The sequence below is a fragment of the Papaver somniferum genome, chromosome 1 (genome assembly GCF_003573695.1).
Source record: "Papaver somniferum cultivar HN1 chromosome 1, ASM357369v1, whole genome shotgun sequence".
NCBI classification, from domain to species: Eukaryota; Viridiplantae; Streptophyta; class Magnoliopsida; order Ranunculales; family Papaveraceae; genus Papaver; species Papaver somniferum.
This window is the reverse complement of record NC_039358.1, coordinates 3486637-3508391: the sequence shown is the minus strand read 5'-3', so window position 1 is coordinate 3508391 and position 21755 is coordinate 3486637. Positions and strand designations below refer to the sequence as shown.

Below are 21755 nucleotides of genomic sequence, written 5' to 3'. Positions count from 1 at the left end.
TTCCAACGAGTCATCACTTGTCCCGATCGGACTTTCCACGAAGAATTAATAGGCGTTAGACGGATCGAGCCAACACATTGGAGACGTGTTAAGTAGTAAAACTGGTAAGATCCTTTCAGCAATCGATCATACCAACACTAATGCACCAGAACCCATCAGATCTCTGCAGTTAAGCGTGCTTGGGCGAGAGTAGTACTAAGATGGGTGACCTCTTGGGAAGTCCTCGTGTTGATTGCCTTTTTTGTTTTTTTTGCCATTCTTTTTGCCGATTTGTCTAATGAAGGGCAGCGACGAGTAGTGAAATATATTTGTTTTCACGAGGACTTTATCTTTTTGGACAAAATTCTTTTGAATTATTTTCTAATTTGTTGAAAACCCGGACGCCGGGCATTTAATTGAATATTATAATGCATTTTTAATGTATTTTCACTAAAAAAACTACTAAAAAGATGTTAATTATTCAGAATAACTGCTCCAAAACAATCTCCTCGCCGTAAGGTTTCCAACGAGTCATCACTTGTCCCGATCGGACTTTCCACGAAGAATTAATAGGCGTTAGACGGATCGAGCCAACACATTGGAGACGTGTTAAGTAGTAAACTAGTAAGACCCTTTCAGCAATCGATCATACCAGCACTAATGCACCAGAACCCATCAGAACTCTGCAGTTAAGCGTGCTTGGGCGAGAGTAGTACTAAGATGGGTGACCTCTTGGGAAGTCCTCGTGTTGATTGCCTTTTTTGTTTTTTTGCCATTTTTTTTGCCGATTTGTCTAATGAAGGGCAGAGACGAGTAGTGAAATATATTTGTTTTCACGAGGACTTTATCTTTTTGGACAAAATTTTATTGAATTATTTTCTAATTTTTTGAAAACCCGGACGCCGGGCATTAAAATTGAATATTATAATGCATTTTTAATGTATTTTCACTAAAAAAACTATTAAAAAGATGTTAATTATTCAGAATAACTGCTCCAAAACAATCTCCTCGCCGTAAGGTTTCCAACGAGTCATCACTTGTCCCGATCGGACTTTCCACGAAGAATTAATAGGCGTTAGACGGATCGAGCCAACACATTGGAGACGTGTTAAGTAGTAAAACTAGTAAGATCCTTTCAGCAATCGATCATACCAGGACTAATGATCCAGTACCCATCAGAACTCTGCAGTTAAGCGTGCTCGGGCGAGAGTAGTACTAAGATGGGTGACCTCTTGGGAAGTCCTCGTGTTGATTGCCTTTTTTGTTTTTTTGCCATTTTTTTGCCGATTTGTCTAATGAAGGGCAGCGACGAGTAGTGAAATATATTTGTTTTCACGAGGACTTTATCTTTTTGGAAAAAATTCTTTTGAATTATTTTCTAATTTTTTGAAAACCCGGACGCCGGGCATTTAATTGAATATTATAATGCATTTTTAATGTATTTTCACTAAAAAAACTATTAAAAAGATGTTAATTATTCAGAATAACTGCTCCAAAACAATCTCCTCACCGTAAGGTTTCCAACGAGTCATCACTTGTCCCGATCGGACTTTCCACGAAGAATTAATAGGCGTTAGACGGATCGAGCCAACACATTGGAGACGTGTTAAGTAGTAAAACTAGTAAGATCCTTTCAGCAATCGATCATACCAGCACTAATGCACCAGAACCCATCAGAACTCTGCAGTTAAGCGTGGTTGGGCGAGAGTAGTACTAAGATGGGTGACCTCTTGGGAAGTCCTCGTGTTGATTGCCTTTTTTGTTTTTTTGCCATTTTTTTTGCCGATTTGTCTAATGAAGGGCAGCGACGAGTAGTGAAATATATTTGTTTTCACGAGGACTTTATCTTTTTGGAAAAAATTCTTTTGAATTATTTTCTAATTTTTTGAAAACCCGGACGCCGGGCATTTAGTTGAATATTATAATGCATTTTTAATGTATTTTCACTAAAAAAACTATTAAAAAGATGTTAATTATTCAGAATAACCGCTCCAAAACAATCTCCTCACCGTAAGGTTTCCAACGAGTCATCACTTGTCCCGATCGGACTTTCCACGAAGAATTAATAAGCGTTAGACGGATCGAGCCAACACATTGGAGACGTGTTAAGTAGTAAAACTAGTAAGATCCTTTCAGCAATCGATCATACCAGCACTAATGCACCAGAACCCATCAGAACTCTGCAGTTAAGCGTGCTTGGGCGAGAGTAGTACTAAGATGGGTGACCTCTTGGGAAGTCCTCGTGTTGATTGCCTTTTTTGTTTTTTTGCCATTTTTTTTGCCGATTTGTCTAATGAAGGGCAGCGACGAGTAGTGAAATATATTTGTTTTCAGGAGGACTTTATCTTTTTGGACAAAATTCTTTTGAATTATTTTCTAATTTGTTGAAAACCCGGACGCCGGGCATTTAATTGAATATTATAATGCATTTTTAATGTATTTTCTCTAAAAAAACTATTAAAAATATGTTAATTATTCAGAATAACTGCTCCAAAACAATCTCCTCGCCGTAAGGTTTCCAACGAGTCATCACTTGTCCCGATCGGACTTTCCACGGAAAATTAATAGGCGTTAGACGGATCGAGCCAACACATTGGAGACGTGTTAAGTAGTAAAACTAGTAAGATCCTTTCAGCAATTGATCATACTAGCACTAATGCACCAGAACCCATCAGAACTCTGCAGTTAAGCGTGCTTGGGCGAGAGTAGTACTAAGATGGGTGACCTCTTGGGAAGTCCTCGTGTTGATTGCCTTTTTTGTTTTTTTGCCATTTTTTTTGCCGATTTGTCTAATGAAGGGCAGCGACGAGTAGTGAAATATATTTGTTTTCACGAGGACTTTATCTTTTTGGACAAAATTCTTTTGAATTATTTTCTAATTTGTTGAAAACCCGGACGCCGGGCATTTAATTGAATATTATAATGCATTTTTAATGTATTTTCACTAAAAAAACTATTAAAAATATGTTAATTATTCAGAATAACTGCTCCAAAACAATCTCCTCGCCGTAAGGTTTCCAACGAGTCATCACTTGTCCCGATCGGACTTTCCACGGAAAATTAATAGGCGTTAGACGGATCGAGCCAACACATTGGAGACGTGTTAAGTAGTAAAACTAGTAAGATCCTTTCAGCAATCGATCATACCAGCACTAATGCACCAGAACCCATCAGAACTCTGCAGTTAAGCGTGCTTGGGCGAGAGTAGTACTAAGATGGGTGACCTCTTGGGAAGTCCTCATGTTGATTGCCTTTTTTGTTTTTTTGCCATTTTTTTTGCCGATTTGTCTAATGAAGGGCAGCGACGAGTAGTGAAATATATTTGTTTTCACGAGGACTTTATCTTTTTGGACAAAATTCTTTTGAATTATTTTCTAATTTGTTGAAAACCCGGACGCCGGGCATTTAATTGAATATTATAATGCATTTTTAATGTATTTTCACTAAAAAAACTATTAAAAATATGTTAATTATTCAGAATAACTGCTCCAAAACAATCTCCTCGCCGTAAGGTTTCCAACGAGTCATCACTTGTCCCGATCGGACTTTCCACGGAAAATTAATAGGCGTTAGACGGATCGAGCCAACACATTGGAGACGTGTTAAGTAGTAAAACTAGTAAGATCCTTTCAGCAATCGATCATACCAGCACTAATGCACCAGAACCCATCAGAACTCTGCAGTTAAGCGTGCTTGGGCGAGAGTAGTACTAAGATGGGTGACCTCTTGGGAAGTCCTCGTGTTGATTGCCTTTTTTGTTTTTTTGCCATTTTTTTTGCCGATTTGTCTAATGAAGGGCAGCGACGAGTAGTGAAATATATTTGTTTTCACGAGGACTTTATCTTTTTGGACAAAATTCTTTTGAATTATTTTCTAATTTGTTGAAAACCCGGACGTCGGGCATTTAATTGAATATTATAATGCATTTTTAATGTATTTTCACTAAAAAAACTATTAAAAATATGTTAATTATTCAGAATAACTGCTCCAAAACAATCTCCTCGCCGTAAGGTTTCCAACGAGTCATCACTTGTCCCGATCGGACTTTCCACGGAAAATTAATAGGCGTTAGACGGATCGAGCCAACACATTGGAGACGTGTTAAGTAGTAAAACTAGTAAGATCCTTTCAGCAATCGATCATACCAGCACTAATGCACCAGAACCCATCAGAACTCTGCAGTTAAGCGTGCTTGGGCGAGAGTAGTACTAAGATGGGTGACCTCTTGGGAAGTCCTCGTGTTGATTGCCTTTTTTGTTTTTTTGCCATTTTTTTTGCCGATTTGTCTAATGAAGGGCAGCGACGAGTAGTGAAATATATTTGTTTTCACGAGGACTTTATCTTTTTGGACAAAATTCTTTTGAATTATTTTCTAATTTGTTGAAAACCCGGACGCAGGGCATTTAATTGAATATTATAATGCATTTTTAATGTATTTTCACTAAAAAAAACTATTAAAAATATGTTAATTATTCAGAATAACTGCTCCAAAACAATCTCCTCGCCGTAAGGTTTCCAATGAGTCATCACTTGTCCCGATCGGACTTTCCACGAAGAATTAATAGGCGTTAGACGGATCGAGCCAACACATTGGAGACGTGTTAAGTAGTAAAACTAGTAAGATCCTTTCAGCAATCGATCATACCAGCATTAATGCACCAGAACCCATCAGAACTCTGTAGTTAAGCGTGGTTGGGCGAGAGTAGTACTAAGATGGGTGACCTCTTGGGAAGTCCTCGTGTTGATTGCCTTTTTTGTTTTTTTGCCATTTTTTTTCCGATTTGTCTAATGAAGGGCAGAGACGAGTAGTGAAATATATTTGTTTTCACGAGGACTTTATCTTTTTGGACAAAATTATTTTGAATTATTTTCTAATTTGTTGAAAACCCGGACGCCGGGCATTTAATTGAATATTATAATGCATTTTCAATGTATTTTCACTAAATAAACTATTAAAAAGATGTTAATTATTCAGAATAACTGCTCCAAAACAATCTCCTCGCCGTAAGGTTTCCAACGAGTCATCACTTGTCCCGATCGGACTTTCCACGAAGAATTAATAGGCGTTAGACGGATCGAGCCAACACATTGGAGACGTGTTAAGTAGTAAAACTAGTAAGATCCTTTCAGCAATCGATCATACCAGCACTAATGCACAAGAACCCATCAGAACTCTGCAGTTAAGCGTGCTTGGGCGAGAGTAGTACTAAGATGGGTGACCTCTTGGGAAGTCCTCGTGTTGATTGCCTTTTTTGTTTTTTTGCCATTTTTTTTGCCGATTTGTCTAATGAAGGGCAGCGACGAGTAGTGAAATATATTTGTTTTCACGAGGACTTTATCTTTTTGGACAAAATTCTTTTGAATTATTTTCTAATTTGTTGAAAACCCGGACGCCGGGAATTTAATTGAATATTATAATGCATTTTTAATGTGTTTTCACTAAAAAAACTATTAAAAAGATGTTAATTATTCAGAATAACTGCTCCAAAACAATCTCCTCGCCGTAAGGTTTCCAACGAGTCATCACTTGTCCCGATCGGACTTTCCACGAAGAATTAATAGGCGTTAGACGGATCGAGCCAACACATTGGAGACGTGTTAAGTAGTAAAACTAGTAAGATCCTTTCAGCAATCGATCATACCAGCACTAATGCACCAGAACCCATCAGAACTCTGCAGTTAAGCGTGGTTGGGCGAGAGTAGTACTAAGATGGGTGACCTCTTGGGAAGTCCTCGTGTTGATTGCCTTTTTTGTTTTTTTGCCATTTTTTTTCCGATTTGTCTAATGAAGGGCAGAGACGAGTAGTGAAATATATTTGTTTTCACGAGGACTTTATCTTTTTGGACAAAATTATTTTGAATTATTTTCTAATTTGTTGAAAACCCGGACGCCGGGCATTTAATTGAATATTATAATGCATTTTTAATGTATTTTCACTAAATAAACTATTAAAAAGATGTTAATTATTCAGAATAACTGCTCCAAAACAATCTCCTCGCCGTAAGGTTTCCAACGAGTCATCACTTGTCCCGATCGGACTTTCCACGAAGAATTAATAGGCGTTAGACGGATCGAGCCAACACATTGGAGACGTGTTAAGTAGTAAAACTAGTAAGATCCTTTCAACAATCGATCATACCAGCACTAATGCACAAGAACCCATCAGAACTCTGCAGTTAAGCGTGCTTGGGCGAGAGTAGTACTAAGATGGGTGACCTCTTGGGAAGTCCTCGTGTTGATTGCCTTTTTTGTTTTTTTGCCATTTTTTTGCCGATTTGTCTAATGAAGGGCAGCGACGAGTAGTGAAATATATTTGTTTTCACGAGGACTTTATCTTTTTGGACAAAATTCTTTTGAATTATTTTCTAATTTTTTGAAAACCCGGACGCCGGGCATTTAATTGAATATTATAATGCATTTTAATGTATTTTCACTAAAAAACTATTAAAAAGATGTTAATTATTCAGAATAACTGCTCCAAAACAATCTCCTCGCCGTAAGGTTTCCAACGAGTCATCACTTGTCCCGATCGGACTTTCCACGAAGAATTAATAGGCGTTAGACGGATCGAGCCAACACATTGGAGACGTGTTAAGTAGTAAAACTAGTAAGATCCTTTCAACAATCGATCATACCAGCACTAATGCACAAGAACCCATCAGAACTCTGCAGTTAAGCGTGCTTGGGCGAGAGTAGTACTAAGATGGGTGACCTCTTGGGAAGTCCTCGTGTTGATTGCCTTTTTTGTTTTTTTGCCATTTTTTTTGCCAATTTGTCTAATGAAGGGCAGCGACGAGTAGTGAAATATATTTGTTTTCACGAGGACTTTATCTTTTTGGACAAAATTCTTTTGAATTATTTTCTAATTTTTTGAAAACCCGGACGCCGGGCATTTAATTGAATATTATAATGCATTTTTAATGTATTTTCACTAAAAAAACTATTAAAAAGATGTTAATTATTCAGAATAACTGCTCCAAAACAATCTCCTCGCCTTAAGGTTTCCAACGAGTCATCACTTGTCCCGATCGGACTTTCCACGAAGAATTAATAGGCGTTAGACGGATCGAGCCAACACATTGGAGACGTGTTAAGTAGTAAAACTAGTAAGATCCTTTCAGCAATCGATCATACCAGCACTAATGCACCAGAACCCATCAGAACTCTGCAGTTAAGCGTGCTTGGGCGAGAGTAGTACTAAGATGGGTGACCTCTTGGGAAGTCCTCGTGTTGATTGCCTTTTTTGTTTTTTTGCCATTTTTTTTGCCGATTTGTCTAATGAAGGGCAGCGACGAGTAGTGAAATATATTTGTTTTCACGAGGACTTTATCTTTTTGGACAAAATTCTTTTGAATTATTTTCTAATTTTTTGAAAACCCGGACGCCGGGCATTTAATTGAATATTATAATGCATTTTTAATGTATTATCACTAAAAAACTATTAAAAAGATGTTAATTATTCAGAATAACTGCTCCAAAACAATCTCCTCGCCGTAAGGTTTCCAACGAGTCATCACTTGTCCCGATCGGACTTTCCACGAAGAATTAATAGGCGTTAGACGGATCGAGCCAACATATTGGAGACGTGTTAAGTAGTAAAACTAGTAAGATCCTTTCAACAATCGATCATACCAGCACTAATGCACCAGAACCCATCAGAACTCTGCAGTTAAGCGTGCTTGGGCGAGAGTAGTACTAAGATGGGTGACCTCTTGGGAAGTCCTCGTGTTTATTGCCTTTTTTGTTTTTTTTGCCATTTTTTTCGCCGATTTGTCTAATGAAGGGCAGCGACGAGTAGTGAAATATATTTGTTTTCACGAGGACTTTATCTTTTTGGAAAAAATTCTTTTGAATTATTTTCTAATTTTTTGAAAACCCGGACGCCGGGCATTTAATTGAATATTATAATGCATTTTTAATGTATTTTCACTAAAAAAACTATTAAAAAGATGTTAATTATTCAGAATAACTGCTCCAAAACAATCTCCTCACCGTAAGGTTTCCAACGAGTCATCACTTGTCCCGATCGGACTTTCCACGAAGAATTAATAGGCGTTAGACGGATCGAGCCAACACATTGGAGACGTGTTAAGTAGTAAAACTAGTAAGATCCTTTCAGCAATCGATCATACCAGCACTAATGCACCAGAACCCATCAGAACTCTGCAGTTAAGCGTGGTTGGGCGAGAGTAGTACTAAGATGGGTGACCTCTTGGGAAGTCCTCGTGTTGATTGCCTTTTTTGTTTTTTTGCCATTTTTTTTCCGATTTATCTAATGAAGGGCAGAGACGAGTAGTGAAATATATTTGTTTTCACGAGGACTTTATCTTTTTGGACAAAATTATTTTGAATTATTTTCTAATTTGTTGAAAACCCGGACGCCGGGCATTTAATTGAATATTATAATGCATTTTTAATGTATTTTCACTAAATAAACTATTAAAAGATGTTAATTATTCAGAATAACTGCTCCAAAACAATCTCCTCGCCGTAAGGTTTCCAACGAGTCATCACTTGTCCCGATCGGACTTTCCACGAAGAATTAATAGGCGTTAGACGGATCGAGCCAACACATTGGAGACGTGTTAAGTAGTAAAACTAGTAAGATCCTTTCAACAATCGATCATACCAGCACTAATGCACAAGAACCCATCATAACTCTGCAGTTAAGCGTGCTTGGGCGAGAGTAGTACTAAGATGGGTGACCTCTTGGGAAGTCCTCGTGTTGATTGCCTTTTTTGTTTTTTTGCCATTTTTTTTGCCGATTTGTCTAATGAAGGGCAGCGACGAGTAGTGAAATATATTTGTTTTCACGAGGACTTTATCTTTTTGGACAAAATTCTTTTGAATTATTTTCTAATTTTTTGAAAACCCGGACGCCGGGCATTTAATTGAATATTATAATGCATTTTAATGTATTTTCACTAAAAAACTATTAAAAAGATGTTAATTATTCAGAATATCTGCTCCAAAACAATCTCCTCGCCGTAAGGTTTCCAACGAGTCATCACTTGTCCCGATCGGACTTTCCACGAAGAATTAATAGGCGTTAGACGGATCGAGCCAACACATTGGAGACGTGTTAAGTAGTAAAACTAGTAAGATCCTTTCAGCAATCGATCATACCAGCACTAATGCACCAGAACCCATCAGAACTCTGTAGTTAAGCGTGGTTGGGCGAGAGTAGTACTAAGATGGGTGACCTCTTGGGAAGTCCTCGTGTTGATTGCCTTTTTTGTTTTTTTGCCATTTTTTTTCCGATTTGTCTAATGAAGGGCATAGACGAGTAGTGAAATATATTTGTTTTCACGAGGACTTTATCTTTTTGGACAAAATTATTTTGAATTATTTTCTAATTTGTTGAAAACCCGGACGCCGGGCATTTAATTGAATATTATAATGCATTTTTAATGTATTTTCACTAAATAAACTATTAAAAAGATGTTAATTATTCAGAATAACTGCTCCAAAACAATCTCCTCGCCGTAAGGTTTCCAACGAGTCATCACTTGTCCCGATCGGACTTTCCACGAAGAATTAATAGGCGTTAGACGGATCGAGCCAACACATTGGAGACGTGTTAAGTAGTAAAACTAGTAAGATCCTTTCAACAATCGATCATACCAGCACTAATGCACAAGAACCCATCAGAACTCTGCAGTTAAGCGTGCTTGGGAGAGAGTAGTACTAAGATGGGTGACCTCTTGGGAAGTCCTCGTGTTGATTGCCTTTTTTGTTTTTTTGCCATTTTTTTTGCCGATTTGTCTAATGAAGGGCAGCGACGAGTAGTGAAATATATTTGTTTTCACGAGGACTTTATCTTTTTGGAAAAAATTCTTTTGAATTATTTTCTAATTTTTTGAAAACCCGGACGCCGGGCATTTAATTGAATATTATAATGCATTTTTAATGTATTTTCACTAAAAAAACTATTAAAAAGATGTTAATTATTCAGAATAACTGCTCCAAAACAATCTCCTCGCCGTAAGGTTTCCAACGAGTCATCACTTGTCCCGATCGGACTTTCCACGAAGAATTAATAGGCGTTAGACGGATCGAGCCAACACATTGGAGACGTGTTAAGTAGTAAAACTGGTAAGATCCTTTCAGCAATCGATCATACCAGCACTAATGCACCAGAACCCATCAAAACTCTGCAGTTAAGTGTGCTTGGGCGAGAGTAGTACTAAGATGGGTGACCTCTTGGGAAGTCCTCGTGTTGATTGCCTTTTTTGTTTTTTTGCCATTTTTTTTGCCGATTTGTCTAATGAAGGGCAGCGACGAGTAGTGAAATATATTTGTTTTCACGAGGACTTTATCTTTTTGGACAAAATTCTTTTGAATTATTTTCTAATTTTTTGAAAACCCGGACGCCGGGCATTTAATTGAATATTATAATGCATTTTTAATGTATTTTCACTAAAAAACTATTAAAAAGATGTTAATTATTCAGAATAACTGCTCCAAAACAATCTCCTCGCCGTAAGGTTTCCAACGAGTCATCACTTGTCCCGATCGGACTTTCCACGAAGAATTAATAGGCGTTAGACGGATCGAGCCAACACATTGGAGACGTGTTAAGTAGTAAAACTAGTAAGATCCTTTCAGCAATCGATCATACCAGCACTAATGCACCAGAACCCATCAGAACTCTGCAGTTAAGCGTGCTTGGGCGAGAGTAGTACTAAGATGGGTGACCTCTTGGGAAGTCCTCGTGTTGATTGCCTTTTTTTGTTTTTTTGCCATTTTTTTTTGCCGATTTGTCTAATGAAGGGCAGCGACGAGTAGTGAAATATATTTGTTTTCACGAGAACTTTATCTTTTTGGAAAAAATTCTTTTGAATTCTTTTCTAATTTTTTGAAAACCCGGACGCCGGGCATTTAATTGAATATTATAATGCATTTTTAATGTATTTTCACTAAAAAAACTATTAAAAAATGTTAATTATTCAGAATAACTGCTCCAAAACAATCTCCTCACCGTAAGGTTTCCAACGAGTCATCACTTGTCCCGATCGGACTTTCCACGAAGAATTAATAGGCGTTAGACGGATCGAGCCAACACATTGGAGACGTGTTAAGTAGTAAAACTAGTAAGATCCTTTCAGCAATCGATCATACCAGCACTAATGCACCAGAACCCATCAGAACTCTGCAGTTAAGCGTGGTTGGGCGAGAGTAGTACTAAGATGGGTGACCTCTTGGGAAGTCCTCGTGTTGATTGCCTTTTTTGTTTTTTTTGCCATTTTTTTTTCCGATTTGTCTAATGAAGGGCAGAGACGAGTAGTGAAATATATTTGTTTTCACGAGGACTTTATCTTTTTGGACAAAATTCTTTTGAATTATTTTCTAATTTGTTGAAAACCCGGACGCCGGGCATTTAATTGAATATTATAATGCATTTTTAATGTATTTTCACTAAATAAACTATTAAAAAGATGTTAATTATTCAGAATAACTGCTCCAAAACAATCTCCTCGCCGTAAGGTTTCCAACGAGTCATCACTTGTCCCGATCGGACTTTCCACGAAGAATTAATAGGCGTTAGACGGATCGAGCCAACACATTGGAGACGTGTTAAGTAGTAAAACTAGTAAGATCCTTTCAACAATCGATCATACCAGCACTAATGCACAAGAACCCATCAGAACTCTGCAGTTAAGCGTGCTTGGGCGAGAGTAGTACTAAGATGGGTGACCTCTTGGGAAGTCCTCGTGTTGATTGCCTTTTTTGTTTTTTTGCCATTTTTTTGCCGATTTGTCTAATGAAGGGCAGCGACGAGTAGTGAAATATATTTGTTTTCACGAGGACTTTATCTTTTTGGACAAAATTCTTTTGAATTATTTTCTAATTTTTTGAAAACCCGGACGCCGGGCATTTAATTGAATATTATAATGCATTTTAATGTATTTTCACTAAAAAACTATTAAAAAGATGTTAATTATTCAGAATAACTGCTCCAAAACAATCTCCTCGCCGTAAGGTTTCCAACGAGTCATCACTTGTCCCGATCGGACTTTCCACGAAGAATTAATAGGCGTTAGACGGATCGAGCCAACACATTGGAGACGTGTTAAGTAGTAAAACTAGTAAGATCCTTTCAACAATCGATCATACCAGCACTAATGCACCAGAACCCATCAGAACTCTGCAGTTAAGCGTGCTTGGGCGAGAGTAGTACTAAGATGGGTGACCTCTTGGGAAGTCCTCGTGTTTATTCCCTTTTTTGTTTTTTTTGCCATTTTTTTTGCCGATTTGTCTAATGAAGGGCAGCGACGAGTAGTGAAATATATTTGTTTTCACGAGGACTTTATCTTTTTGGAAAAAATTCTTTTGAATTATTTTCTAATTTTTTGAAAACCCGGACGCCGGGCATTTAATTGAATATTATAATGCATTTTAATGTATTTTCACTAAAAAAACTATTAAAAAGATGTTAATTATTCAGAATAACTGCTCCAAAACAATCTCCTCACCGTAAGGTTTCCAACGAGTCATCACTTGTCCCGATCGGACTTTCCACGAAGAATTAATAGGCGTTAGACGGATCGAGCCAACACATTGGAGACGTGTTAAGTAGTAAAACTAGTAAGATCCTTTCAGCAATCGATCATACCAGCACTAATGCACAAGAACCCATCAGAACTCTGCAGTTAAGCGTGCTTGGGCGAGAGTAGTACTAAGATGGGTGACCTCTTGGGAAGTCCTCGTGTTGATTGCCTTTTTTGTTTTTTTGCCATTTTTTTTGCCGATTTGTCTAATGAAGGGCAGCGACGAGTAGTGAAATATATTTGTTTTCACGAGGACTTTATCTTTTTGGACAAAATTCTTTTGAATTATTTTCTAATTTGTTGAAAACCCGGACGCCGGGAATTTAATTGAATATTATAATGCATTTTTAATGTGTTTTCACTAAAAAAACTATTAAAAAGATGTTAATTATTCAGAATAACTGCTCCAAAACAATCTCCTCGCCGTAAGGTTTCCAACGAGTCATCACTTGTCCCGATCGGACTTTCCACGAAGAATTAATAGGCGTTAGACGGATCGAGCCAACACATTGGAGACGTGTTAAGTAGTAAAACTAGTAAGATCCTTTCAGCAATCGATCATACCAGCACTAATGCACCAGAACCCATCAGAACTCTGCAGTTAAGCGTGGTTGGGCGAGAGTAGTACTAAGATGGGTGACCTCTTGGGAAGTCCTCGTGTTGATTGCCTTTTTTGTTTTTTTGCCATTTTTTTTCCGATTTGTCTAATGAAGGGCAGAGACGAGTAGTGAAATATATTTGTTTTCACGAGGACTTTATCTTTTTGGACAAAATTATTTTGAATTATTTTCTAATTTGTTGAAAACCCGGACGCCGGGCATTTAATTGAATATTATAATGCATTTTTAATGTATTTTCACTAAATAAACTATTAAAAAGATGTTAATTATTCAGAATAACTGCTCCAAAACAATCTCCTCGCCGTAAGGTTTCCAACGAGTCATCACTTGTCCCGATCGGACTTTCCACGAAGAATTAATAGGCGTTAGACGGATCGAGCCAACACATTGGAGACGTGTTAAGTAGTAAAACTAGTAAGATCCTTTCAACAATCGATCATACCAGCACTAATGCACCAGAACCCATCAGAACTCTGCAGTTAAGCGTGCTTGGGCGAGAGTAGTACTAAGATGGGTGACCTCTTGGGAAGTCCTCGTGTTTATTGCCTTTTTTGTTTTTTTTGCCATTTTTTTTGCCGATTTGTCTAATAAAGGGCAGCGACGAGTAGTGAAATATATTTGTTTTCACGAGGACTTTATCTTTTTGGAAAAAATTCTTTTGAATTATTTTCTAATTTTTTGAAAACCCGGACGCCGGGCATTTAATTGAATATTATAATGCATTTTAATGTATTTTCACTAAAAAAACTATTAAAAAGATGTTAATTATTCAGAATAACTGCTCCAAAACAATCTCCTCACCGTAAGGTTTCCAACGAGTCATCACTTGTCCCGATCGGACTTTCCACGAAGAATTAATAGGCGTTAGACGGATCGAGCCAACACATTGGAGACGTGTTAAGTAGTAAAACTAGTAAGATCCTTTCAGCAATCGATCATACCAGCACTAATGCACCAGAACCCATCAGAACTCTGCAGTTAAGCGTGCTTGGGCGAGAGTAGTACTAAGATGGGTGACCTCTTGGGAAGTCCTCGTGTTGATTGCCTTTTTTTGTTTTTTTGCCATTTTTTTTGCCGATTTGTCTAATGAAGGGCAGCGACGAGTAGTGAAATATATTTGTTTTCACGAGAACTTTATCTTTTTGGAAAAAATTCTTTTGAATTATTTTCTAATTTTTTGAAAACCCGGACGCCGGGCATTTAATTGAATATTATAATGCATTTTTAATGTATTTTCACTAAAAAACTATTAAAAAGATGTTAATTATTCAGAATAACTGCTCCAAAACAATCTCCTCACCGTAAGGTTTCCAACGAGTCATCACTTGTCCCGATCGGACTTTCCACGAAGAATTAATAGGCGTTAGACGGATCGAGCCAACACATTGGAGACGTGTTAAGTAGTAAAACTAGTAAGATCCTTTCAACAATCGATCATACCAGCACTAATGCACCAGAACCCATCAGAACTCTGCAGTTAAGCGTGCTTGGGCGAGAGTAGTACTAAGATGGGTGACCTCTTGGGAAGTCCTCGTGTTGATTGCCTTTTTTGTTTTTTTTTGCCATTTTTTTTGCCGATTTGTCTAATGAAGGGCAGCGACGAGTAGTGAAATATATTTGTTTTCACGAGGACTTTATCTTTTTGGAAAAAATTCTTTTGAATTATTTTCTAATTTTTTGAAAACCCGGACGCCGGGCATTTAATTGAATATTATAATGCATTTTTAATGTATTTTCACTAAAAAAACTATTAAAAAGATGTTAATTATTCAGAATAACTGCTCCAAAACAATCTCCTCACCGTAAGGTTTCCAACGAGTCATCACTTGTCCCGATCGGACTTTCCACGAAGAATTAATAGGCGTTAGACGGATCGAGCCAACACATTGGAGACGTGTTAAGTAGTAAAACTAGTAAGATCCTTTCAGCAATCGATCATACCAGAACTAATGCACCAGAACCCATCAGAACTCTGCAGTTAAGCGTGCTTGGGCGAGAGTAGTACTAAGATGGGTGACCTCTTGGGAAGTCCTCGTGTTGATTGCCTTTTTTGTTTTTTTGCCATTTTTTTTGCCGATTTGTCTAATGAAGGGCAGCGACGAGTAGTGAAATATATTTGTTTTCACGAGGACTTTATCTTTTTGGACAAAATTCTTTTGAATTATTTTCTAATTTGTTGAAAACCCGGACGCCGGGCATTTAATTGAATATTATAATGCATTTTTAATGTATTTTCACTAAAAAAAACTATTAAAAATATGTTAATTATTCAGAATAACTGCTCCAAAACAATCTCCTCGCCGTAAGGTTTCCAACGAGTCATCACTTGTCCCGATCGGACTTTCCACGGAGAATTAATAGGCGTCAGACGGATCGAGCCAACACATTGGAGACGTGTTAAGTAGTAAAACTAGTAAGATCCTTTCAGCAATCGATCATACCAGCACTAATGCACCAGAACCCATCAGAACTCTGCAGTTAAGCGTGCTTGGGCGAGAGTAGTACTAAGATGGGTGACCTCTTGGGAAGTCCTCGTGTTGATTGCCTTTTTTGTTTTTTTGCCATTTTTTTTGCCGATTTGTCTAATGAAGGGCAGCGACGAGTAGTGAAATATATTTGTTTTCACGAGGACTTTATCTTTTTGGACAAAATTCTTTTGAATTATTTTCTAATTTTTTGAAAACCCGGACGCCGGGCATTTAATTGAATATTATAATGCATTTTTAATGTATTTTCACTAAAAAAAACTATTAAAAAGATGTTAATTATTCAGAATAACTGCTCCAAAACAATCTCCTCGCCGTAAGGTTTCCAACGAGTCATCACTTGTCCCGATCGGACTTTCCACGAAGAATTAATAGGCATTAGACGGATCGAGCCAACACATTGGAGACGTGTTAAGTAGTAAAACTAGTAAGATCCTTTCAACAATCGATCATACCAGCACTAATGCACCAGAACCCATCAGAACTCTGCAGTTAAGCGTGCTTGGGCGAGAGTAGTACTAAGATGGGTGACCTCTTGGGAAGTCCTCGTGTTGATTGCCTTTTTTGTTTTTTTTGCCATTTTTTTTGCCGATTTGTCTAATGAAGGGCAGCGACGAGTAGTGAAATATATTTGTTTTCACGAGGACTTTATCTTTTTGGAAAAAATTCTTTTGAATTATTTTCTAATTTTTTGAAAACCCGGACGCCGGGCATTTAATTGAATATTATAATGCATTTTTAATGTATTTTCACTAAAAAAACTATTAAAAAGATGTTAATTATTCAGAATAACTGCTCCAAAACAATCTCCTCACCGTAAGGTTTCCAACGAGTCATCACTTGTCCCGATCGGACTTTCCACGAAGAATTAATAGGCGTTAGACGGATCGAGCCAACACATTGGAGACGTGTTAAGTAGTCAAACTAGTAAGATCCTTTCAGCAATCGATCATACCAGCACTAATGCACCAGAACCCATCAGAACTCTGCAGTTAAGCGTGGTTGGGCGAGAGTAGTACTAAAATGGGTGACCTCTTGGGAAGTCCTCGTGTTGATTGCCTTTTTTGTTTTTTTGCCATTTTTTTTGCCGATTTGTCTAATGAAGGGCAGCGACCAGTAGTGAAATATATTTGTTTTCACGAGGACTTTATCTTTTTGGACAAAATTCTTTTGAATTATTTTCTAATTTTTTGAAAACCCGGACGCCGGGCATTTAATTGAATATTATAATGCATTTTTAATGTATTTTCACTAAAAAAACTATTAAAAAGATGTTAATTATTCAGAATAACTGCTCCAAAACAATCTCCTCACCGTATGGTTTCCAACGAGTCATCACTTGTCCCGATCGGACTTTCCACGAAGAATTAATAGGCGTTAGACGGATCGAGCCAACACATTGGAGACGTGTTAAGTAGTAAAACTAGTAAGATCCTTTCAGCAATCGATCATAGCAGCACTAATGCACCAGAACCCATCAGAACTCTGCAGTTAAGCGTGGTTGGGCGAGAGTAGTACTAAGATGGGTGACCTCTTGGGAAGTCCTCGTGTTGATTGCCTTTTTTGTTTTTTTGCCATTTTTTTTGCCGATTTGTCTAATGAAGGGCAGCGACGAGTAGTGAAATATATTTGTTTTCACGAGGACTTTATCTTTTTGGAAAAAATTCTTTTGAATTATTTTCTAATTTGTTGAAAACCCGGACGCCGGGCATTTAATTGAATATTATAATGCATTTTTAATGTATTTTCACTAAATAAACTATTAAAAAGATGTTAATTATTCAGAATAACTGCTCCAAAACAATCTCCTCGCCGTAAGGTTTCCAACGAGTCATCACTTGTCCCGATCGGACTTTCCACGAAGAATTAATAGGCGTTAGACGGATCGAGCCAACACATTGGAGACGTGTTAAGTAGTAAAACTAGTAAGATCCTTTCAGCAATCGATCATACCAGCACTAATGCACAAGAACCCATCAGAACTCTGCAGTTAAGCGTGCTTGGGCGAGAGTAGTACTAAGATGGGTGACCTCTTGGGAAGTCCTCGTGTTGATTGCCTTTTTTGTTTTTTTGCCATTTTTTTTGCCGATTTGTCTAATGAAGGGCAGCGACGAGTAGTGAAATATATTTGTTTTCACGAGGACTTTATCTTTTTGGACAAAATTCTTTTGAATTATTTTCTAATTTGTTGAAAACCCGGACGCCGGGAATTTAATTGAATATTATAATGCATTTTTAATGTGTTTTCACTAAAAAAACTATTAAAAAGATGTTAATTATTCAGAATAACTGCTCCAAAACAATCTCCTCGCCGTAAGGTTTCCAACGAGTCATCACTTGTCCCGATCGGACTTTCCACGAAGAATTAATAGGCGTTAGACGGATCGAGCCAACACATTGGAGACGTGTTAAGTAGTAAAACTAGTAAGATCCTTTCAGCAATCGATCATACCAGCACTAATGCACCAGAACCCATCAGAACTCTGCAGTTAAGCGTGGTTGGGCGAGAGTAGTACTAAGATGGGTGACCTCTTGGGAAGTCCTCGTGTTGATTGCCTTTTTTGTTTTTTTGCCATTTTTTTTCCGATTTGTCTAATGAAGGGCAGAGACGAGTAGTGAAATATATTTGTTTTCACGAGGACTTTATCTTTTTGGACAAAATTATTTTGAATTATTTTCTAATTTGTTGAAAACCCGGACGCCGGGCATTTAATTGAATATTATAATGCATTTTTAATGTATTTTCACTAAATAAACTATTAAAAAGATGTTAATTATTCAGAATAACTGCTCCAAAACAATCTCCTCGCCGTAAGGTTTCCAACGAGTCATCACTTGTCCCGATCGGACTTTCCACGAAGAATTAATAGGCGTTAGACGGATCGAGCCAACACATTGGAGACGTGTTAAGTAGTAAAACTAGTAAGATCCTTTCAACAATCGATCATACCAGCACTAATGCACAAGAACCCATCAGAACTCTGCAGTTAAGCGTGCTTGGGCGAGAGTAGTACTAAGATGGGTGACCTCTTGGGAAGTCCTCGTGTTGATTGCCTTTTTTGTTTTTTTGCCATTTTTTTGCCGATTTGTCTAATGAAGGGCAGCGACGAGTAGTGAAATATATTTGTTTTCACGAGGACTTTATCTTTTTGGACAAAATTCTTTTGAATTATTTTCTAATTTTTTGAAAACCCGGACGCCGGGCATTTAATTGAATATTATAATGCATTTTAATGTATTTTCACTAAAAAACTATTAAAAAGATGTTAATTATTCAGAATAACTGCTCCAAAACAATCTCCTCGCCGTAAGGTTTCCAACGAGTCATCACTTGTCCCGATCGGACTTTCCACGAAGAATTAATAGGCGTTAGACGGATCGAGCCAACACATTGGAGACGTGTTAAGTAGTAAAACTAGTAAGATCCTTTCAGCAATCGATCATACCAGCACTAATGCACCAGAACCCATCAGAACTCTGCAGTTAAGCGTGCTTGGGCGAGAGTAGTACTAAGATGGGTGACCTCTTGGGAAGTCCTCGTGTTGATTGTCTTTATGTTTTTTTGCCATTTTTTTTTGCCGATTTGTCTAATGAAGGGCAGCGACGAGTAGTGAAATATATTTGTTTTCACGAGGACTTTATCTTTTTGGAAAAAATTCTTTTGAATTATTTTCTAATTTTTTGAAAACCCGGACGCCGGGCATTTAATTGAATATTATAATGCATTTTTAATGTATTTTCACTAAAAAAACTATTAAAAAGATGTTAATTATTCAGAATAACTGCTCCAAAACAATCTCCTCGCCGTAAGGTTTCCAACAAGTCATCACTTGTCCCGATCGGACTTTCCACGAAGAATTAATAGGCGTTAGACGGATCGAGCCAACACATTGGAGACGTGTTAAGTAGTAAAACTAGTAAGATCCTTTCAACAATCGATCATACCAGCACTAATGCACCAGAACCCATCAGAACTCTGCAGTTAAGCGTGCTTGGGCGAGAGTAGTACTAAGATGGGTGACCTCTTGGGAAGTCCTCGTGTTGATTGCCTTTTTTGTTTTTTTTGCCATTTTTTTTGCCGATTTGTCTAATGAAGGGCAGCGACGAGTAGTGAAATATATTTGTTTTCACGAGGACTTTATCTTTTTGGACAAAATTATTTTGAATTATTTTCTAATTTGTTGAAAACCCGGACGCCGGGCATTTAATTGAATATTATAATGCATTTTTAATGTATTTTCACTAAAAAAAACTATTAAAAAGATGTTAATTATTCAGAATAACTGCTCCAAAACAATATCCTCGCCGTAAGGTTTCCAACGAGTCATCACTTGTCCCGATCGGACTTTCCACGAAGAATTAATAGGCGTTAGACGGATCGAGCCAACACATTGGAGACGTGTTAAGTAGTAAAACTAGTAAGATCCTTTCAGCAATCGATCATACCAGCATTAATGCACCAGAACCCATCAGAACTCTGTAGTTAAGCGTGGTTGGGCGAGAGTAGTACTAAGATGGGTGACCTCTTGGGAAGTCCTCGTGTTGATTGCCTTTTTTGTTTTTTTGCCATTTTTTTTCCGATTTGTCTAATGAAGGGCAGAGACGAGTAGTGAAATATATTTGTTTTCACGAGGACTTTATCTTTTTGGACAAAATTATTTTGAATTATTTTCTAATTTGTTGAAAACCCGGACGCCGGGCATTTAATTGAATATTATAATGCATTTTCAATGTATTTTCACTAAATAAACTATTAAAAAGATGTTAATTATTCAGAATAACTGCTCCAAAACAATCTCCTCGCCGTAAGGTTTCCAACGAGTCATCACTTGTCCCGATCGGACTTTCCACGAAGAATTAATAGGCGTTAGACGGATCGAGCCAACACATTGGAGACGTGTTAAGTAGTAAAACTAGTAAGATCCTTTCAACAATCGATCATACCAGCACTAATGCACCAGAACCCATCAGAACTCTGCAGTTAAGCGTGCTTGGGCGAGAGTAGTACTAAGATGGGTGACCTCTTGGGAAGTCCTCGTGTTGATTGCCTTTTTTGTTTTTTTTGCCATTTTTTTTGCCGATTTGTCTAATGAAGGGCAGCGACGAGTAGTGAAATATATTTGTTTTCACGAGGACTTTATCTTTTTGGAAAAAATTCTTTTGAATTATTTTCTAATTTTTTGAAAACCCGGACGCCGGGCATTTAATTGAATATTATAATGCATTTTTAATGTATTTTCACTAAAAAAACTATTAAAAAGATGTTAATTATTCAGAATAACTGCTCCAAAACAATCTCCTCACCGTAAGGTTTCCAACGAGTCATCACTTGTCCCGATCGGACTTTCCACGAAGAATTAATAGGCGTTAGACGGATCGAGCCAACACATTGGAGACGTGTTAAGTAGTCAAACTAGTAAGATCCTTTCAGCAATCGATCATACCAGCACTAATGCACCAGAACCCATCAGAACTCTGCAGTTAAGCGTGGTTGGGCGAGAGTAGTACTAAAATGGGTGACCTCTTGGGAAGTCCTCGTGTTGATTGCCTTTTTTGTTTTTTTGCCATTTTTTTTGCCGATTTGTCTAATGAAGGGCAGCGACCAGTAGTGAAATATATTTGTTTTCACGAGGACTTTATCTTTTTGGACAAAATTCTTTTGAATTATTTTCTAATTTTTTGAAAACCCGGACGCCGGGCATTTAATTGAATATTATAATGCATTTTTAATGTATTTTCACTAAAAAAACTATTAAAAAGATGTTAATTATTCAGAATAACTGCTCCAAAACAATCTCCTCACCGTATGGTTTCCAACGAGTCATCACTTGTCCCGATCGGACTTTCCACGAAGAATTAATAGGCGTTAGACGGATCGAGCCAACACATTGGAGACGTGTTAAGTAGTAAAACTAGTAAGATCCTTTCAGCAATCGATCATAGCAGCACTAATGCACCAGAACCCATCAGAACTCTGCAGTTAAGCGTGGTTGGGCGAGAGTAGTACTAAGATGGGTGACCTCTTGGGAAGTCCTCGTGTTGATTGCCTTTTTTGTTTTTTTGCCATTTTTTTTGCCGATTTGTCTAATGAAGGGCAGCGACGAGTAGTGAAATATAT

At 37.6% G+C, this 21755-nt stretch overlaps 44 non-coding genes across 44 annotated transcripts; all 44 read left to right on the top strand.

Annotated features, from left to right (window-relative positions):
- The first annotated feature begins 118 nt into the window (after positions 1 to 118).
- LOC113343246 lies at positions 119 to 237 on the top strand. Its single transcript, XR_003357127.1, has one exon. It is a non-coding gene; the product is annotated as a 5S ribosomal RNA (ribosomal RNA).
- A 380-nt stretch (positions 238 to 617) lies between these two features.
- LOC113345196 lies at positions 618 to 736 on the top strand. Its single transcript, XR_003358043.1, has one exon. It is a non-coding gene; the product is annotated as a 5S ribosomal RNA (ribosomal RNA).
- A 381-nt stretch (positions 737 to 1117) lies between these two features.
- LOC113344260 lies at positions 1118 to 1236 on the top strand. Its single transcript, XR_003357722.1, has one exon. It is a non-coding gene; the product is annotated as a 5S ribosomal RNA (ribosomal RNA).
- A 379-nt stretch (positions 1237 to 1615) lies between these two features.
- On the top strand, positions 1616 to 1734 carry LOC113343411. The gene has a single exon (XR_003357236.1). It is a non-coding gene; the product is annotated as a 5S ribosomal RNA (ribosomal RNA).
- Positions 1735 to 2114: 380 nt separating this feature from the next.
- On the top strand, positions 2115 to 2233 carry LOC113345121. The gene has a single exon (XR_003358008.1). It is a non-coding gene; the product is annotated as a 5S ribosomal RNA (ribosomal RNA).
- A 380-nt stretch (positions 2234 to 2613) lies between these two features.
- Positions 2614 to 2732, top strand: LOC113343025. The gene has a single exon (XR_003356986.1). It is a non-coding gene; the product is annotated as a 5S ribosomal RNA (ribosomal RNA).
- Positions 2733 to 3112: 380 nt separating this feature from the next.
- On the top strand, positions 3113 to 3231 carry LOC113343191. Its single transcript, XR_003357091.1, has one exon. It is a non-coding gene; the product is annotated as a 5S ribosomal RNA (ribosomal RNA).
- Positions 3232 to 3611: 380 nt separating this feature from the next.
- Positions 3612 to 3730, top strand: LOC113345038. Its single transcript, XR_003357978.1, has one exon. It is a non-coding gene; the product is annotated as a 5S ribosomal RNA (ribosomal RNA).
- Positions 3731 to 4110: 380 nt separating this feature from the next.
- Positions 4111 to 4229, top strand: LOC113344981. The gene has a single exon (XR_003357971.1). It is a non-coding gene; the product is annotated as a 5S ribosomal RNA (ribosomal RNA).
- A 381-nt stretch (positions 4230 to 4610) lies between these two features.
- LOC113343654 lies at positions 4611 to 4729 on the top strand. The gene has a single exon (XR_003357354.1). It is a non-coding gene; the product is annotated as a 5S ribosomal RNA (ribosomal RNA).
- A 379-nt stretch (positions 4730 to 5108) lies between these two features.
- LOC113343121 lies at positions 5109 to 5227 on the top strand. Its single transcript, XR_003357045.1, has one exon. It is a non-coding gene; the product is annotated as a 5S ribosomal RNA (ribosomal RNA).
- Positions 5228 to 5607: 380 nt separating this feature from the next.
- On the top strand, positions 5608 to 5726 carry LOC113343401. The gene has a single exon (XR_003357230.1). It is a non-coding gene; the product is annotated as a 5S ribosomal RNA (ribosomal RNA).
- Positions 5727 to 6105: 379 nt separating this feature from the next.
- LOC113343544 lies at positions 6106 to 6224 on the top strand. Its single transcript, XR_003357290.1, has one exon. It is a non-coding gene; the product is annotated as a 5S ribosomal RNA (ribosomal RNA).
- A 377-nt stretch (positions 6225 to 6601) lies between these two features.
- LOC113343539 lies at positions 6602 to 6720 on the top strand. The gene has a single exon (XR_003357289.1). It is a non-coding gene; the product is annotated as a 5S ribosomal RNA (ribosomal RNA).
- Positions 6721 to 7100: 380 nt separating this feature from the next.
- Positions 7101 to 7219, top strand: LOC113344918. Its single transcript, XR_003357945.1, has one exon. It is a non-coding gene; the product is annotated as a 5S ribosomal RNA (ribosomal RNA).
- A 379-nt stretch (positions 7220 to 7598) lies between these two features.
- LOC113343669 lies at positions 7599 to 7717 on the top strand. The gene has a single exon (XR_003357359.1). It is a non-coding gene; the product is annotated as a 5S ribosomal RNA (ribosomal RNA).
- Positions 7718 to 8098: 381 nt separating this feature from the next.
- LOC113343390 lies at positions 8099 to 8217 on the top strand. Its single transcript, XR_003357226.1, has one exon. It is a non-coding gene; the product is annotated as a 5S ribosomal RNA (ribosomal RNA).
- A 378-nt stretch (positions 8218 to 8595) lies between these two features.
- LOC113344142 lies at positions 8596 to 8714 on the top strand. Its single transcript, XR_003357671.1, has one exon. It is a non-coding gene; the product is annotated as a 5S ribosomal RNA (ribosomal RNA).
- Positions 8715 to 9092: 378 nt separating this feature from the next.
- LOC113343450 lies at positions 9093 to 9211 on the top strand. The gene has a single exon (XR_003357255.1). It is a non-coding gene; the product is annotated as a 5S ribosomal RNA (ribosomal RNA).
- A 379-nt stretch (positions 9212 to 9590) lies between these two features.
- Positions 9591 to 9709, top strand: LOC113344074. The gene has a single exon (XR_003357648.1). It is a non-coding gene; the product is annotated as a 5S ribosomal RNA (ribosomal RNA).
- A 380-nt stretch (positions 9710 to 10089) lies between these two features.
- On the top strand, positions 10090 to 10208 carry LOC113343457. The gene has a single exon (XR_003357263.1). It is a non-coding gene; the product is annotated as a 5S ribosomal RNA (ribosomal RNA).
- Positions 10209 to 10587: 379 nt separating this feature from the next.
- LOC113344854 lies at positions 10588 to 10706 on the top strand. Its single transcript, XR_003357929.1, has one exon. It is a non-coding gene; the product is annotated as a 5S ribosomal RNA (ribosomal RNA).
- A 381-nt stretch (positions 10707 to 11087) lies between these two features.
- LOC113343382 lies at positions 11088 to 11206 on the top strand. The gene has a single exon (XR_003357218.1). It is a non-coding gene; the product is annotated as a 5S ribosomal RNA (ribosomal RNA).
- A 381-nt stretch (positions 11207 to 11587) lies between these two features.
- Positions 11588 to 11706, top strand: LOC113343531. Its single transcript, XR_003357287.1, has one exon. It is a non-coding gene; the product is annotated as a 5S ribosomal RNA (ribosomal RNA).
- Positions 11707 to 12083: 377 nt separating this feature from the next.
- Positions 12084 to 12202, top strand: LOC113344031. Its single transcript, XR_003357552.1, has one exon. It is a non-coding gene; the product is annotated as a 5S ribosomal RNA (ribosomal RNA).
- Positions 12203 to 12582: 380 nt separating this feature from the next.
- Positions 12583 to 12701, top strand: LOC113343115. Its single transcript, XR_003357041.1, has one exon. It is a non-coding gene; the product is annotated as a 5S ribosomal RNA (ribosomal RNA).
- Positions 12702 to 13081: 380 nt separating this feature from the next.
- On the top strand, positions 13082 to 13200 carry LOC113343376. The gene has a single exon (XR_003357212.1). It is a non-coding gene; the product is annotated as a 5S ribosomal RNA (ribosomal RNA).
- Positions 13201 to 13579: 379 nt separating this feature from the next.
- Positions 13580 to 13698, top strand: LOC113343666. Its single transcript, XR_003357358.1, has one exon. It is a non-coding gene; the product is annotated as a 5S ribosomal RNA (ribosomal RNA).
- A 380-nt stretch (positions 13699 to 14078) lies between these two features.
- Positions 14079 to 14197, top strand: LOC113344790. Its single transcript, XR_003357917.1, has one exon. It is a non-coding gene; the product is annotated as a 5S ribosomal RNA (ribosomal RNA).
- Positions 14198 to 14577: 380 nt separating this feature from the next.
- Positions 14578 to 14696, top strand: LOC113342876. The gene has a single exon (XR_003356898.1). It is a non-coding gene; the product is annotated as a 5S ribosomal RNA (ribosomal RNA).
- Positions 14697 to 15078: 382 nt separating this feature from the next.
- On the top strand, positions 15079 to 15197 carry LOC113343011. Its single transcript, XR_003356981.1, has one exon. It is a non-coding gene; the product is annotated as a 5S ribosomal RNA (ribosomal RNA).
- A 381-nt stretch (positions 15198 to 15578) lies between these two features.
- LOC113344713 lies at positions 15579 to 15697 on the top strand. Its single transcript, XR_003357908.1, has one exon. It is a non-coding gene; the product is annotated as a 5S ribosomal RNA (ribosomal RNA).
- A 381-nt stretch (positions 15698 to 16078) lies between these two features.
- Positions 16079 to 16197, top strand: LOC113342871. Its single transcript, XR_003356894.1, has one exon. It is a non-coding gene; the product is annotated as a 5S ribosomal RNA (ribosomal RNA).
- Positions 16198 to 16578: 381 nt separating this feature from the next.
- LOC113343632 lies at positions 16579 to 16697 on the top strand. The gene has a single exon (XR_003357334.1). It is a non-coding gene; the product is annotated as a 5S ribosomal RNA (ribosomal RNA).
- Positions 16698 to 17077: 380 nt separating this feature from the next.
- On the top strand, positions 17078 to 17196 carry LOC113343932. Its single transcript, XR_003357473.1, has one exon. It is a non-coding gene; the product is annotated as a 5S ribosomal RNA (ribosomal RNA).
- A 380-nt stretch (positions 17197 to 17576) lies between these two features.
- Positions 17577 to 17695, top strand: LOC113343108. The gene has a single exon (XR_003357040.1). It is a non-coding gene; the product is annotated as a 5S ribosomal RNA (ribosomal RNA).
- A 380-nt stretch (positions 17696 to 18075) lies between these two features.
- LOC113343367 lies at positions 18076 to 18194 on the top strand. Its single transcript, XR_003357205.1, has one exon. It is a non-coding gene; the product is annotated as a 5S ribosomal RNA (ribosomal RNA).
- Positions 18195 to 18573: 379 nt separating this feature from the next.
- On the top strand, positions 18574 to 18692 carry LOC113343527. The gene has a single exon (XR_003357284.1). It is a non-coding gene; the product is annotated as a 5S ribosomal RNA (ribosomal RNA).
- Positions 18693 to 19069: 377 nt separating this feature from the next.
- LOC113342791 lies at positions 19070 to 19188 on the top strand. Its single transcript, XR_003356839.1, has one exon. It is a non-coding gene; the product is annotated as a 5S ribosomal RNA (ribosomal RNA).
- A 380-nt stretch (positions 19189 to 19568) lies between these two features.
- Positions 19569 to 19687, top strand: LOC113342866. Its single transcript, XR_003356889.1, has one exon. It is a non-coding gene; the product is annotated as a 5S ribosomal RNA (ribosomal RNA).
- Positions 19688 to 20069: 382 nt separating this feature from the next.
- Positions 20070 to 20188, top strand: LOC113343650. The gene has a single exon (XR_003357353.1). It is a non-coding gene; the product is annotated as a 5S ribosomal RNA (ribosomal RNA).
- A 379-nt stretch (positions 20189 to 20567) lies between these two features.
- Positions 20568 to 20686, top strand: LOC113342861. Its single transcript, XR_003356887.1, has one exon. It is a non-coding gene; the product is annotated as a 5S ribosomal RNA (ribosomal RNA).
- A 381-nt stretch (positions 20687 to 21067) lies between these two features.
- LOC113343625 lies at positions 21068 to 21186 on the top strand. Its single transcript, XR_003357333.1, has one exon. It is a non-coding gene; the product is annotated as a 5S ribosomal RNA (ribosomal RNA).
- A 380-nt stretch (positions 21187 to 21566) lies between these two features.
- Positions 21567 to 21685, top strand: LOC113343926. The gene has a single exon (XR_003357466.1). It is a non-coding gene; the product is annotated as a 5S ribosomal RNA (ribosomal RNA).
- The last annotated feature ends 70 nt before the right edge of the window (positions 21686 to 21755 follow it).